The 12854-nt window shown below is 46.9% G+C and overlaps 1 long non-coding RNA gene across 1 annotated transcript in view; it reads right to left on the bottom strand.

Moving 5' to 3' along the window:
* Positions 1-5646: 5646 nt before the first annotated feature.
* LOC137206452 (uncharacterized) overlaps positions 5647-12854 on the bottom strand; it is a 122685-nt gene continuing 115477 nt past the window's right edge. The window contains exon 4 of the long non-coding RNA XR_010934656.1: positions 5647-5756. This is a non-coding gene — a long non-coding RNA (uncharacterized lncRNA). The remainder of the gene's footprint in view (positions 5757-12854) is intronic.

The following is a 12854-nucleotide window of genomic DNA, read 5'->3' as shown; positions in this document are numbered from 1 at the left end:
TATTTTATAATAACTATAAATGGAGTATAACCTTTAAAACTGTGAATCACTATATTGTACACCTGTAACATATAATATTGTACATCAACTATACTTCAATTTAAAAAAGAGAAAAAAATGGATGGATCTTTGTGGTGTTGGACATGTATCAAGGTCAGTATCCTGGTTGTAGCATTATACTATAGTTCTGTAAGCCATTACCATGGGAAACTGGATAAAGTGTTCACGGATCTCTCTGTATTATTTCTTGCAACTGCATATAAATCTACAATTATCTCAAACTAATCATTTCAATTTAAAAAATGAAATAAAAGAACATGGCAGAAGGGATGCTGTGCCAATGCCAAGACAAGGTCTCAAGACTTCATAGTTTCTTATTGGAACCCTAACCAGACCCCGTGTGAACAACACTCAGTCCGCTGGAGGATGAGAGACCACGTGAAACAAAAGAAAGCATCCCAACTGAAGCCATCCCAGACCCGTCGGCTCCCAGCCCGCCTAGCAGTCAACTGCAGACACATGACTGAGCCCAGCAGAGACCAGAAAAAAGGCTCACTGGGCCCTGCATACCTGTAAACTGTGAGCTAAGTAAATGCTTGTCAATTTTAGACACTAAAGTATTGGGTACTTTGTTACGTAATAAAAGTTAACTCATACAAGTCAACGCAACTCATACAAGTGAATGCATTTACATATTTCAAAACCAGTTTATCTTGGAAGATTCCCTAGAAAGTTATTTTGTTTAAAGTTAGATGTTTTGAAATCTCTTATGTCTGAATTGGACATTTCACAAGCCCCATGTTTACAATCGCGTAAAATTATAAGGGTGGTCTAAGACCCTTGACCCTGCCAATAGGAATGTCCTTGGCTTACCTCACTAGGAAGGGGGGCTGCCTTCTATTTAGGCCTGGATCCTTGAAAAGATCCTGCACCTTCATTAGAGTTCATCAGGCTGCCCCAGCCCAGTGGACAGTCGAAAGCACACAGCTCTGTCCTTAATGAGCTTCATAAAATCGTCACTTCCCAAATAATTGACTTCCAACTCACTGCCACTCAGTCATTATCAAGAGCGCAGTATTTGTGGAAGAGCGTCTGAAGGCTACAGCACCCATTCTATCCTCCTGGTATTCTAAGTGACATCCCTGAGTTAGGCCACATCATCAGAGAATGAAAGGACCATGCTGATTCGGCCCTCAAAGAATTGCTTTTATTGAACTTCACTTTGGCATCCAGCCCACTTTCCTATCCTATGGGACTTAAGGAAAAGCCCATGAAATCCAGTATTGTCTTTGATCTGATGATAGGGCTAGGGGCCTTATCCAGCATGCCTTCATTGTTAGGATGAGCGGTGTAACTCTCCTGAGGGGCTGGTTTGTGTTTCCTCCATGGTTCCTGTGGTTCATGTCACTGACATGCCTTCCCACGTGTCTGGGCAGCTCAGAGCCAAACTGAGTGGTTGAGATTCTTGTAAAACAGTGTGTGGCTCAGATCCAGGCAGCATCAGACTACCTTCTCACCTGTAGCTTCTCTGCCTGCCATCCACCTCAGATCTGAACTGATGGCCTGGACCAAGGGGGTCATCTCAGTGGCCCTGGAGGCAGAGTTATGAGGAATCACATGGGTCTAAGCTTACACATTCAGCCTTGTTCACCTGGTGAGTTACCCACCAAGCAAATCAGCCATGGGCTTTCAGGCATGGAGGAAGTGGAGGGGGAGACAGGGAAATCTGCCATGGTTAAGTCCCTCAATACAGCAGGAATTATGTATATGCTATTTATCCTCAAAACAACTCGGAGAGTTGGCAATTATCATCTGCATTATCCAGATGAGGAACGTGAGCGTCAGAGAAACCGTGACTCCCCTAGAAATTGCACAGTTGATTGGCAGCAAAGCCAGGAGGCAAACTTGAGTCTAATTCTGAAGTCCATGTTCTTTCCTCTAACCTAGGATTGGCAAGCCAGGACCCATAGACCCAACCCAGCCTGCCCCCTATTTTCGTAAATAAAGCCTGATTGTAGCACAGCCACACCCACTCGTTTACATATTGTCTGTGGCTGCTTGCACACGGCAATAGCAGAGTTGAGTAGCGGCCTGCCGCAGAGACCACGTGACCTAGTATCTTCACTATACATTCCTTTACAGAGAACGTCTGCTGACCATTGCTTGAAGCAAAGCGCTCTAGACAAATGACCCTTCTGTCTTAAAGAAGAGTCATCAGAATCACCTGCGGGGGGGCCGGGTGGTCTTAGAAATGCAGATTTCCAGGCCCCCTTATGCCTCCCAAGTTAGACACCTCCAGGTTGGAAGCCTGAATCTGCACTTTTAACACACACTCCCCTCCCCCACACCACCACCACCGCCACCAAGTGCTTCTGACAGCCCCTGAAGTTCAGGCACTACAGCCCAGCCCAGGGACTTAATGTCCCCAACAGCCCTTGACCTGACTGTAGGTTTGCAAACTTGGGAGCTTCCAGGGTGAAATCTGCAACTAGTCCTTGTACACAGAGGGTAAGGAGAGACCGCCCCAGACTGGCAGGTGGCAAGGCAACTTATATACGAGGCTTGTCTTGGGCGCTGCAAGATGGTGGACCTCCTTCCCCACCCACCAGAATCTTAAAGCTCATGTCGAGGCCTTAGCGGGGCTCAGTCACACACCACCATCCAGATGATCTAAACACACACTACTCTCTCAAGGCTGTGTCCTTGGAACAGCTCCCATTGTGGGAACAGTGGGCAGAACGCACATTCCAAGGACAGGGGAGGGGTGAGGAGCCTCTATTTGCCCGGGTCCATCTCAAGGGTCAACCTACAGTCACGTCCTCTCAGTGACCTCCTCCAATACTGATGGGCATTAAGAGATAACTACCCCAGCTCCCTGGTTCCTTGGGGGAGGGAGAGCAACAATGAGGCTTGTTCTGCACTGGCTCCCAGAGACCCCAGCAGGGCCGAGCCCCAGCTGCCCACAGTGGTAATTTTCTCAACCCTGCACCCTTTACTGCCATCTTTACCCCCACCCCCTGTCTCGCTTTCCCTCCCCTACTGGTGCTTCTGGGATCACTTCCTAAACACAGTCCTTGGCCTCGAATCCTCTCAGGCTCTGCTCCTGGGAGGCCCCCTCAAAAGAGACAAGAGCCAGAGACAATGAGATAATTATGAATCTTGGTTAGATTTTAAAATGCCATAGATACAAGTAATAATCGTCGCATTCCCACCAGGGATCACATTCTGTGTTTGCCCCAGAAAGGGCACAGGGTAGGAAAGAGTGAGGGGCAGGATGAGGAACCAAGCTGCAGAAACGAGTGAGATATGGTCCCCACCTCACACAGAGTTGACAATTTAATTGGGGCCAGGGGAGCTGACCTACGATAACACAGAGAAACAGAGAAAGCAGGAACAGAAGATGCATCAAGCCAGCCTTAGGTCTCCAGATTAGACCCTTGCATTTTCCACTAGGAGCAGGGGCCACCACCAGCCACTGCTCCCTGAAGTGGAGGTCCTCCAAGCCTCCTGGGTCTGAAGGCAGCAAAGTCTATAAAATGTTTCCACAGGTCATTATTATGTCTCACCTTCAAAAGAGCCTTATAGGGGCTTCCCTGGTGGCGCAGTGGTTGGGAGTCCGCCTGCCGATGCAGCGGACACAGGTTCATGCCCCGGTCCAGGAAGATCCCACATGCCGCGGAGCGGCTGGGCCCGTGATACGTGGCTGCTGAGCCTGCGCGTCCAGAGCCTGTGCTCTGCAACGGGAGAGGCCACAACAGTGAGAGGCCCACGTACCGCAAAAAAAATAAATAAAAGAGCCTTATTGGTAAATGGGAATAGTATTATCGTCGTTCATGCCGTTTTTCATGTCAGGGAAACATGAGAGGTCTAAACGTGTACAAGTCAGAGCACAACTAGCTCACAAGTCCTGCTGCTGCTCTGTGTTGCCGCAGACTTAGCTAAGGGTTGAAGTCAGCCAGGACCCCATGCTTCTAGGAGTCTTCTTGGCTAAGCTAAACTGTTGATTTCTGCTGAGGGAATACATAAGACACCACCCTGGCCCCAGCCAGCTCTGAACCCCGGGGAGGGGCACATCTCCAGGAGGAAGGGTTCCTGGCGGCTCAAGTCTGAGCCCAGCTGAGACTGGAGACTCAGTCTCCACCTCAGGAAGAGGGATTTTCCCAGCTCATCTCCTAACCTCACCTACCAAAGCTCGTGTTTTCTACCTCTTTACCTGCACACCCCCAGTCTGGCCTGGCCCCTCTACTCCCAGCAGGACACCTCCTGCCCCCAGGGAACCAGAGTGATAGCAGAATTCTGTTTTCCATATCAACACCGCCAGGTTCACAAGGCAACGAGGGCCTGCCTTTTCACTCAGCTCAGTGTAACTGTCGGTGGCCACGGTAATTTCAAGTCAGCCTATGAGGTGAATTTGCCTGCTGCTTTCTCTGCACAGAAGCCCCCAGCATGGAAGAAAGGTGAGTCATCAGCCCAAACCACCCCATTAAGCCAGGTTCAAATCCAGTGGTCCTGAGTTTTCCCACTCACACCTGAGGAGGCCCATTAAATGGTTCATCATCTAAAAATCAATCCACGAGCTCTGCGTATCTCATGGGCAGCGTCGGAGGGTGCAGGTAACTTCCAGCCTTAGCCAGCATGTGCTGATACTCCAGTAAGGGCTGGGGCTCCCCAAGTCCTCTCTCCCCACCCTGCCCCCAGGTTAAAGGGGGGTGGGCAGGAAGGGGAGACACAGGCACCAGCTCCAAGGAGGGAGCCAGGCAGTTAGACCTGTATGGGTGGTTGGTTATCAGAAAACACTGGTCCTTGTGTCCAACTTCCAGTTCAGAGGGAGTTTTGTTTTGTTTTGTTTTTTCGCGGTACGCGGGCCTCTCACTGTTGCAGCCTCTCCCGTTGCGGAGCACAGGCTCCGGACGCGCAGGCCCAGCGGCCATGGCTCACGGGCCCAGCCGCTCCGCGGCATGTGGGATCCTCCCGGACCGGAGCACGAACCCACGTCCCCTGCATCAGCAGGCGGACTCTCAACCACTGCGCCACCAGGGGAGCCCCAGAGGGAGTTTTGACAGCCTCCTTGGTACCTATCAGAGCCGCATCCTGAGAGGCAAGAGTGGTCTTCCCAACAGGAGTACCCTGCCCTCCCCAAGCCTTCAAACACTTGCTCCAAGGTCTGCCTTATAATGAGATCTTATTCACTGCCAGAGTCTCAATTAAAAGACCCCTCATCTCTGATGCTGGCCCTGCTTGGGGGCTCCGGAGACACTGGCTGCTCTACTGCTCCGCAGCTAAAGTCTGGGATGCCTGCCAGTGTGATGCTCTGAAGGAGGGTGGCTGGTGCAGATTCCTGCCCATGTTCAGGTGAGTGCATGCTCACGGGTGGACGGGTCAGTTACTGGCAGCCAAGGTTAGGGGAGGGCTTTCAGCATAATTTTTAATCCATTGCATTTGGACAACATATTAAAACGTTTACTATGTGGATGGCACATTCCAACATACTTATTAGAACAAGTGGACCAACAAAGGAGCAAGAGAGCAACTGCCAGCATTGAATTGAATTGAGCACTTTCTACATATTATATTATCTAATCCTAACTACCACCCTATGAAGTAGACTATTTTTTACAGGTAAGGAAATAAGGTTCAGAAGAGGGAAGTGACTCACCCAGGGTCACACAGCCAGGAAGCAGTGCTGCTGGAATTTGAACCCAGAACTCTGCGACTCCAAATCCCGTCTTGGTAATACTGTTCCATGCTGCCTAAACCTGGAAGAGAAAGTTAAAAGGCAATTTTAAAGGCAGCAGTCCACACGCAACCACCCTGCACAGGGGATTGGTCAGATTAAAGAGTCTCTCGCATTAAAGGAGATGGGGACAGGGAAAGATGGGAAGTTTGCAGTAAAAAGTGAACCAGAGGGCTTCCCTGGTGGCGCAGTGGTTGAGAGTCCGCCTGCCAATGCAGGGGACACGGGTTCGTGCCCTGGTCCGGGAAGATCCCACGTACCGCGGAGCGGCTGGGCCCGTGAGCCATGGCCGCTGAGCCTGCGCGTCTGGAGCCTGTGCTCCGCAACGCGAGAGGCCCACGTACCGCAAAAAAAAAAAAAGTTAACCAGAGCCACCTGAAAACCTCAGTGTCACTAAGATGGGATTTCTCTAATCAGAATAAGGGTGCAGACAGGAAAAGTCCAGGATGAGGAGTGAGAGTAGTAGTCTGTGATTTCACCTGTCGAATTCAAGCTATCGGTGTAATTAATTTTTGTTGGTCCAGAGCCTTGGGAGTTTCGCAGGTGAAATCTGAAACCCGTCCGCATTCAAGGGCAGACCGCAGAAGGAGGTGGCCACTCCAGACTGGCAGGAAGCAGATTTAATAAGCAAGGAAACTTACTTAGGAGGCTTGTCTCCAGCGCGGCAAGATCTCTGAACCCGCCCATCAGAATCTTAAATGTTTAAATAGAGGCCTTAACGGGGTTCAGCCACGTACACCGTCCAGATGGTCTCAACACCTTACTCTCTCAGGGCTGCATCCTTGAAAATGGCTCCCACAGTGGGAATGGCTGGCGGAACTTACATTCCAAGGACGGAGGGGGGAGGGGGGAGGAGCCTCTGATTGCCCTGGCCCAGCTCACAAGTCAACCTGCGGTCATGTCCTCTTCCTGACCTCCTTCAACACCATGGAACTCTCCATCTGCCCACGACTGTTATGTGAGTGAAAAGTAAACACCTGGCAGTACCAGCGAGGGGGTCTGGAGTCAGGGTGCTCACTTAGCCTGCATGACCACTGAGAAATTGGGGTCTGGGCTCACGCCATGCCTGTTGGAACTGGGGCGGCAGGGGGCAGTGCTGGAGAGGGGTTGTCCAGCAAGGCCACAGTGAAATGGGGGGAGGACACAGCCCATAAAGGTGACATGTGTAGGAATCAAGGCAGAGGAGCTGGTCTATATAATCAGGAGACTGGTTGCACACAGGGGAGATGGGAAAAGAACTGACCAGATTGGGCATAAGGCAAGCCAGGTTTCTCGCTGTCAGAGAAGGAACATACAAATATGCAAAGGAGGGAGGCTAGGCACTAGATTGGAACTGGAGATGTCACCATGAACTCACAATGCTTAATGTCTACAAATGAATGTATGACCAGAGTTTAATCGTGAAGAAACAACAAACGGAATAATCTGAGAAACATTCTAGAAAGTATAATCTGAGTAACATTCTAGAAAGTATCTGGCCTGTGCTCCTTACAAATGTCAAAGGTATGAAAGACAAAGATATGAAAGACAAAAAACTGAGGGACTATTCCAGACTGAAGTGGACTAAAGAGATGTGACAACTAAATGCAATGCAGGATCCTGGACCAGAAACACAAGGGTGCTTATAAAGGATGTTTATTGAGGTAATTGGCAAGATTTGAATGAATCTGTGGATTGCATAGTATTACTGTATCAATGTTAATGTCATTGTTTTTATATTTCTACTGGGGTCAGGTAAAATAGTCTTTGTTTGGGGAAAATACACACTGAAGTATTGCAATATTTAGAAGTAATTAGCCATGCTATCTGCGCTTACTCTCAAATGGTTCAGAAAAGTATAGAGAGACACAGAGAAAAAGAATAAGGCAAATATGATAAAATAGTAACAACCGGAGAATCAGATTAAGAGTATACAGAAATCCTTTGTTCAATTCTTGCAACTTTTCTATAAATTTTAAATTATATATTAAAAATTTGTAGAGACATTTTATTGTGTTCATTACTGCAGCCTAGCCTACACTAGCTAATATAGTATGTAACTTTTCTAATAGGAGTTACAGTGTATCACTAACATAATAAATATTTATTGAGAGCCCTCTGTGTGCTAGGCACTGTGCAAGGGATATAGAACTAAAGAAGACAGGCATGGTCCCTTCCCTCCTGGAGCTTCCAGTGAGATAAGGTAGATATTAAACAAATTATATAATTTGTATCGCAGTTATGGTAAGTGTTGGGAGAAGGCTTTACAACAGGGTGATCTAATCTCATCTGGGAGTGTCAGGGAAGTTTTCTCCAAAGAAATGGTGTTTAACAATTAAAGGAAGTTATCCCAGGTAAAAGACATTGACTGCAGTTGAAATAGGGGTGCTTAAGTGTTCAATATCCTATCATGATATTTGCAAGGTCCTGGACCTCCCCAAATGAAACTATTATTTTCTTGTGAAAATGTTAAGAAAATGTCAGTGCTTACTCTGAGTCCACCCAAAGATTGTCCTTGATATTGGAATAATTTTAAATTCCCTGATTCTGTCCTCGCCACATTATAATGTATTATTTATACTGCAACCAGAGAATTCTTTTGAAAACACTGATAAGACAATATCTCTCTCAGCTTCAAACCCTCCAAAGATTTTCCATCTGTATCTGTTATCTATCGCCTCAATAATACTAGATAGCAAACAACCACAAAACCCCAGTGGGATATAACCACGAATATGAGAGGTTCTGCTGATTGGGTTGGGCTCAGCTGATCTTGATTGGGTTCAGGCAATATACCCAAGGGGTCAGCTGCACGTTGTTAGATCCCTCAGCTGGGATATTGGATTGCCCCAGCCACTGCTCCATAGTTCCATCCTCCAGCAGGCTGGCCAAGGCAGAGGAGCAAGAGGGAGTAAGCCTAATCAGGCAAGTGTTTCTCAAGCCTGCACTTGAATTCTGTTTGCCAACATACCATTGTTGAAAGCAAGTGGCACGGCCAAGCCCAGAATCATATGGAAAGGCAGTGCTAATGATGCCAAAATCTTGGCTCTCTGTGCACCGGTGCTGAAAAGAAATATGGAGACAGAGTTTTGGAGGAACGAGGAAAATGGCTTTAATCTTTGCCTGGCAAAGGGAGTAACGTAGCAAGCTAGCATCTCAAGAACTGTGCCCCTCCCTTCCCTGGGGAATAGGGAAAGGTTATATAGCCTGGGTCTCGTGGTCTGGGGTAGGTATAAGGCTCAAATTAATGAAGGTCTTGCATTTCTTTCTTCTGAAAATTCATGGCCAAAGCTGGCATCAGGTGGCTCAGCAACTGGGTCTGATTTCCCTGAAGTTATCAGCCATGACCTTCTTTCTGAGATGAAGAGTGCTACAAGGGAGTATAGGGGGAGAAGAAATGCCAGGTGCAAAGGGTAATGCACATGGAGTCAGAGGGTAACCAGCTTTGTGAAGGACAAGTCCAGCTACAAGTGTTTGTTAGCAGTAACAGCCTAAGAATAATCAAGATTGCTTAACTCTTACAGGCCTCTTTATGTTGTTTCCCCAGCCTGTTCACTGGTTCCTTATTTTTCTTGTTTATCAGAAAAGTCTCATTTCTGTTTTCGCTGCAACAGATTCCCCACTGCTAGTTCATTCCCTCCATATCAATGGAGGAAGGGAAATGGGCATTGTTCTTGTCTAGCTAAGGACAAAACCTCAGTTTTTCTCCATTTGACAAACACAAGCTGTCTGGCCCAGGGGCCCATCTATCTCCTACTTCACTAAGTTACATGACAACAGTCATGCATATAAGGAGGAATGAAGAACTGGGGTCATAGCATCTCACATAGAACAAAATCCAAGTGCCTCACCAAAGCCTACATGATCTGGCCCTCCTGACCTCAGATGTCATCTTGCTTTATTGATTGCTAATTTTCAGTGTTTAGCATAGAGCCTGGCACATAATAAGTGCTCAATAAATGTTTCTTCACTGAATGAATGAATGAACGAATGAACATTGTGTGCTTCCCTTGGCATGTGCTGATTAATTGGGCATTAACTTGTCTCTAAAAAATTCAACGTGGTTGTTTTCTTCACTTCTTTTTAGTTTCAGTGTATATCATAGATATCATTATGAATTGGGCTTTATTTTAAGGTACTGATTTGATATCTACCCCATAAAGCTTCTGCAAAGGTGATAGCATGCTGGTGCCTCCTTGCAGTAAATACTTTAGGATTAGAGAAGGAAGAGGACTCAGCCTGTAGACAAATCAGAAAAACGATTAGATTTCCCCAAACCATTGTTACTGCAATACCTCTGACAGAATGACTGAGTTAGGAGCTTGTTATCTCCTGGGATGTTCTGGGCCTGTAGTCTAAGTTTTGGGAGCCTTGCACAGTTGAATGGTTTTGGTAAATCCTGTACTCCAACTTGTTTCTTCTGGGAGCATGTTAAAGAGTTACTATGGATTCTAAAGCCCAGGCTGGGGGACTTCCCTGGTGGTGTAGTGGTTAAGAATCCACCTGCCAATGCAGGGGACATGGGTTCGAGCCCTGGTCTGGGAAGATCCCACATTCCACGGAGCAACTAAGCCCGTGCACCGCAACTACTGAGCCTGCAATCTAGAGCCCACAAGCCACAACTACTGAGCCCACGTGCCACAACTACTGAAGCCCGCACACCTAAAGCCCATGCTCCACAACAAGAGAAGCCACCGCAGTGAGAAGCCACTGCAGTGAGAAGCCCGCGCACCGCAACAAAGTGTAGCCCCTTCTTGCCGCAACTAGAGGAAGCCCGCGCACAGCAACAAAGACCCAACGCGGCCAAAAATAAATAAATAATTTTTTTAAAAAATAAATAAAATTTTAAAAATAAAAATAAAGGCCAGACTGTCACTTCCACATCTGTGTTTGTTCACTCTGTGTCCCCAGCACATTGCTTAGGGGGCAAGAAATAAGTCTTTGTGGAGTGAACGAATGATCCAGGTAAAATGAAGTAAGATAATGAGAATGAAGAGAATATTAAAAATGACAAAAGAGTAGTGGCAGAACTTGGGAACTGATTTGATTAAGGATATAGAGGTGGCCAATGAAGTCAGTGAGCACCTCTGGTTCTTTGGAATCTGGGGGCCCACAAGCCAAATTTGCAAAGTTCTTCAGAAGTCAGGAATGAGGTAGCCAATTCTCTTCAATGCCCTGGCCATAATCCCCAAGACCCCATACCATTTCTGTGCACATCAGCCTCACTTCCAGCGCTGACAACTACGTCTCTGCCAGTGGCCTGCCTTCAGGCTTTTTGTCACTGTAAGAATCCACCAAGCACCGAGTTAACATCCCCTGATGAGTGTGGAGGTGTAACTGTCTCAGCTCCCTCACCCTTTGAGATAAATCTGATGTGTGTGTTTTTCGAGGTCTCTCAAAATTTCCCCCATGGAATTAATCTCCAGTTACCTAGTATGGTAGCTGGATTAATAACTCATTCTCTATTTACTACCTTTCCTTTTTAGATTAACTCCCCATCTACTTGTATTCTTTACAACTCCCAATAAAATGCTTGCACTTGAATCCACAGCTCACAATCTACTCTGTGGGAAACCCACACTAAGACATAGGTTGTGAGTAAAGCAATCCTAGTAGGAGAACTAAGCTCCAGCAAGACACACCTTGCAACTCACACGGGAGAACTGAAGGGACCCCCTTCTGCTCCCCCAACCCAGCGTGTCCCTTTCCCACTCATCCTCAGTCTCATTTCTAAAGATCCCAAAGCGCCCTGAATGTGCAGCTTTGCTATTTATTTCACAGGATGCAGAATCCATTTTTGTTTTATCTCTTTCCAGACAGTTGGTTTGTTTTAATGGACTGCTCTTCCGCCTCTACATAATTCTTCTCTAAATTAAATTCTCTCCTCAGCCCCACATAATACACACTGGGCTGTCAGCTCATTACTTTTACATCCTCTCTTGTTCCGTTTATGCAAAGGTTTAATTAACTATGAATTGCTGTGTAGGCAACAGGAAAAAGCCCACCCCCCAGGTGGCTGTGTGACTCAACTCTGTGAGGAAAGAGAAGCAATAGAGTGCTGTGGGAAGGGGCCAGAGGTGAGGAGACAGCATGAAGATTTTCATCCTCTCTCTACCATTTTCAGCTACTAAATATGTATTAAGTTGCTGCTGTGTGCTTGTCATCATTCTAGGTGTGAGAGTGGTGAATCAGAGCATGGGCCCTGACTTCACAGAGTTTACAGTCTGCCGGGGGGAATAGATTGTCTTAGGTTATCTATTGCTGTCTAACAAATTGCTTCAAACAACAATAAACATTTATTATGTATTACATTTTCAATTCCAGTATCTCAAATGGGATCACATATGGGTCAGGCGCTCAGGAGCAGCTTGACTGGGTGGTTCTCGCTGAAGGTCTCTTGTGAGATTGCAGTTAAAGTCATCTGGGCTGCAGTCATCTGAAGGCTTCACTGGGAAGTCCTTCACATGGACTGTTGGATCCATGCCCAAGGTGGGCCATTCACATGGCTGGCAAGTTCATCCTGGTTGTTGGCAGGAGCCCCCAGTTACTCTTCATGTGGGTCTCTCCCTGAGATGCTTGAGTGTCCCCATGGCAAGGCTGCTGGATTCCCAAAGCAGGGCAGAGTTATGCCCTTTCTGATGTAAGCCTGAAAGTCATACATCATTTCTTCTACATTCTGTCACACAGACCAGCATGATTCAAAGTTGGAAGAGACTGCACAATGGCATGAATACTGGAAGGTGAGGATCACTGGGCGCCATATTGGAGACTGTCTATCACAGTAAGTAAACAAAGAAAGTCGGCAATAATTGCACATTGTGATCAGTGATATTAAGAAAATAGAGTAACGTTGATAGTGACTGGCCAGGGACAGCAGGTTACACGGTGAAGGTGGTCAGGGAAGGCCTCTTTCTAGCTGTGTAAAACAACAAAATTTCCCTAGCCTTTTTTAACCCTCAGTGTACTCATTTATGAAAGGGGAACAATAATCATTCTTAGCTCACAGGGTGGTGTGAGGCTCAAATGGGACCAGAAGTATGAACATTCAATTGTTATTTTACTTTCTGCACTTAAGTGGTTACATTTCTGCTTCCAAAAGACCAATAACCTTAACTGGGATAGGTGGGTGGTCCCTTTGCTG

This window comes from Pseudorca crassidens, chromosome 15 (assembly GCF_039906515.1).
Source record: "Pseudorca crassidens isolate mPseCra1 chromosome 15, mPseCra1.hap1, whole genome shotgun sequence".
In the NCBI taxonomy this organism is placed as follows: Eukaryota; Metazoa; Chordata; class Mammalia; order Artiodactyla; family Delphinidae; genus Pseudorca; species Pseudorca crassidens.
The sequence above is the reverse complement of the archived record's forward strand: the minus strand, read 5'-3'. Positions and strand labels throughout refer to the sequence as shown.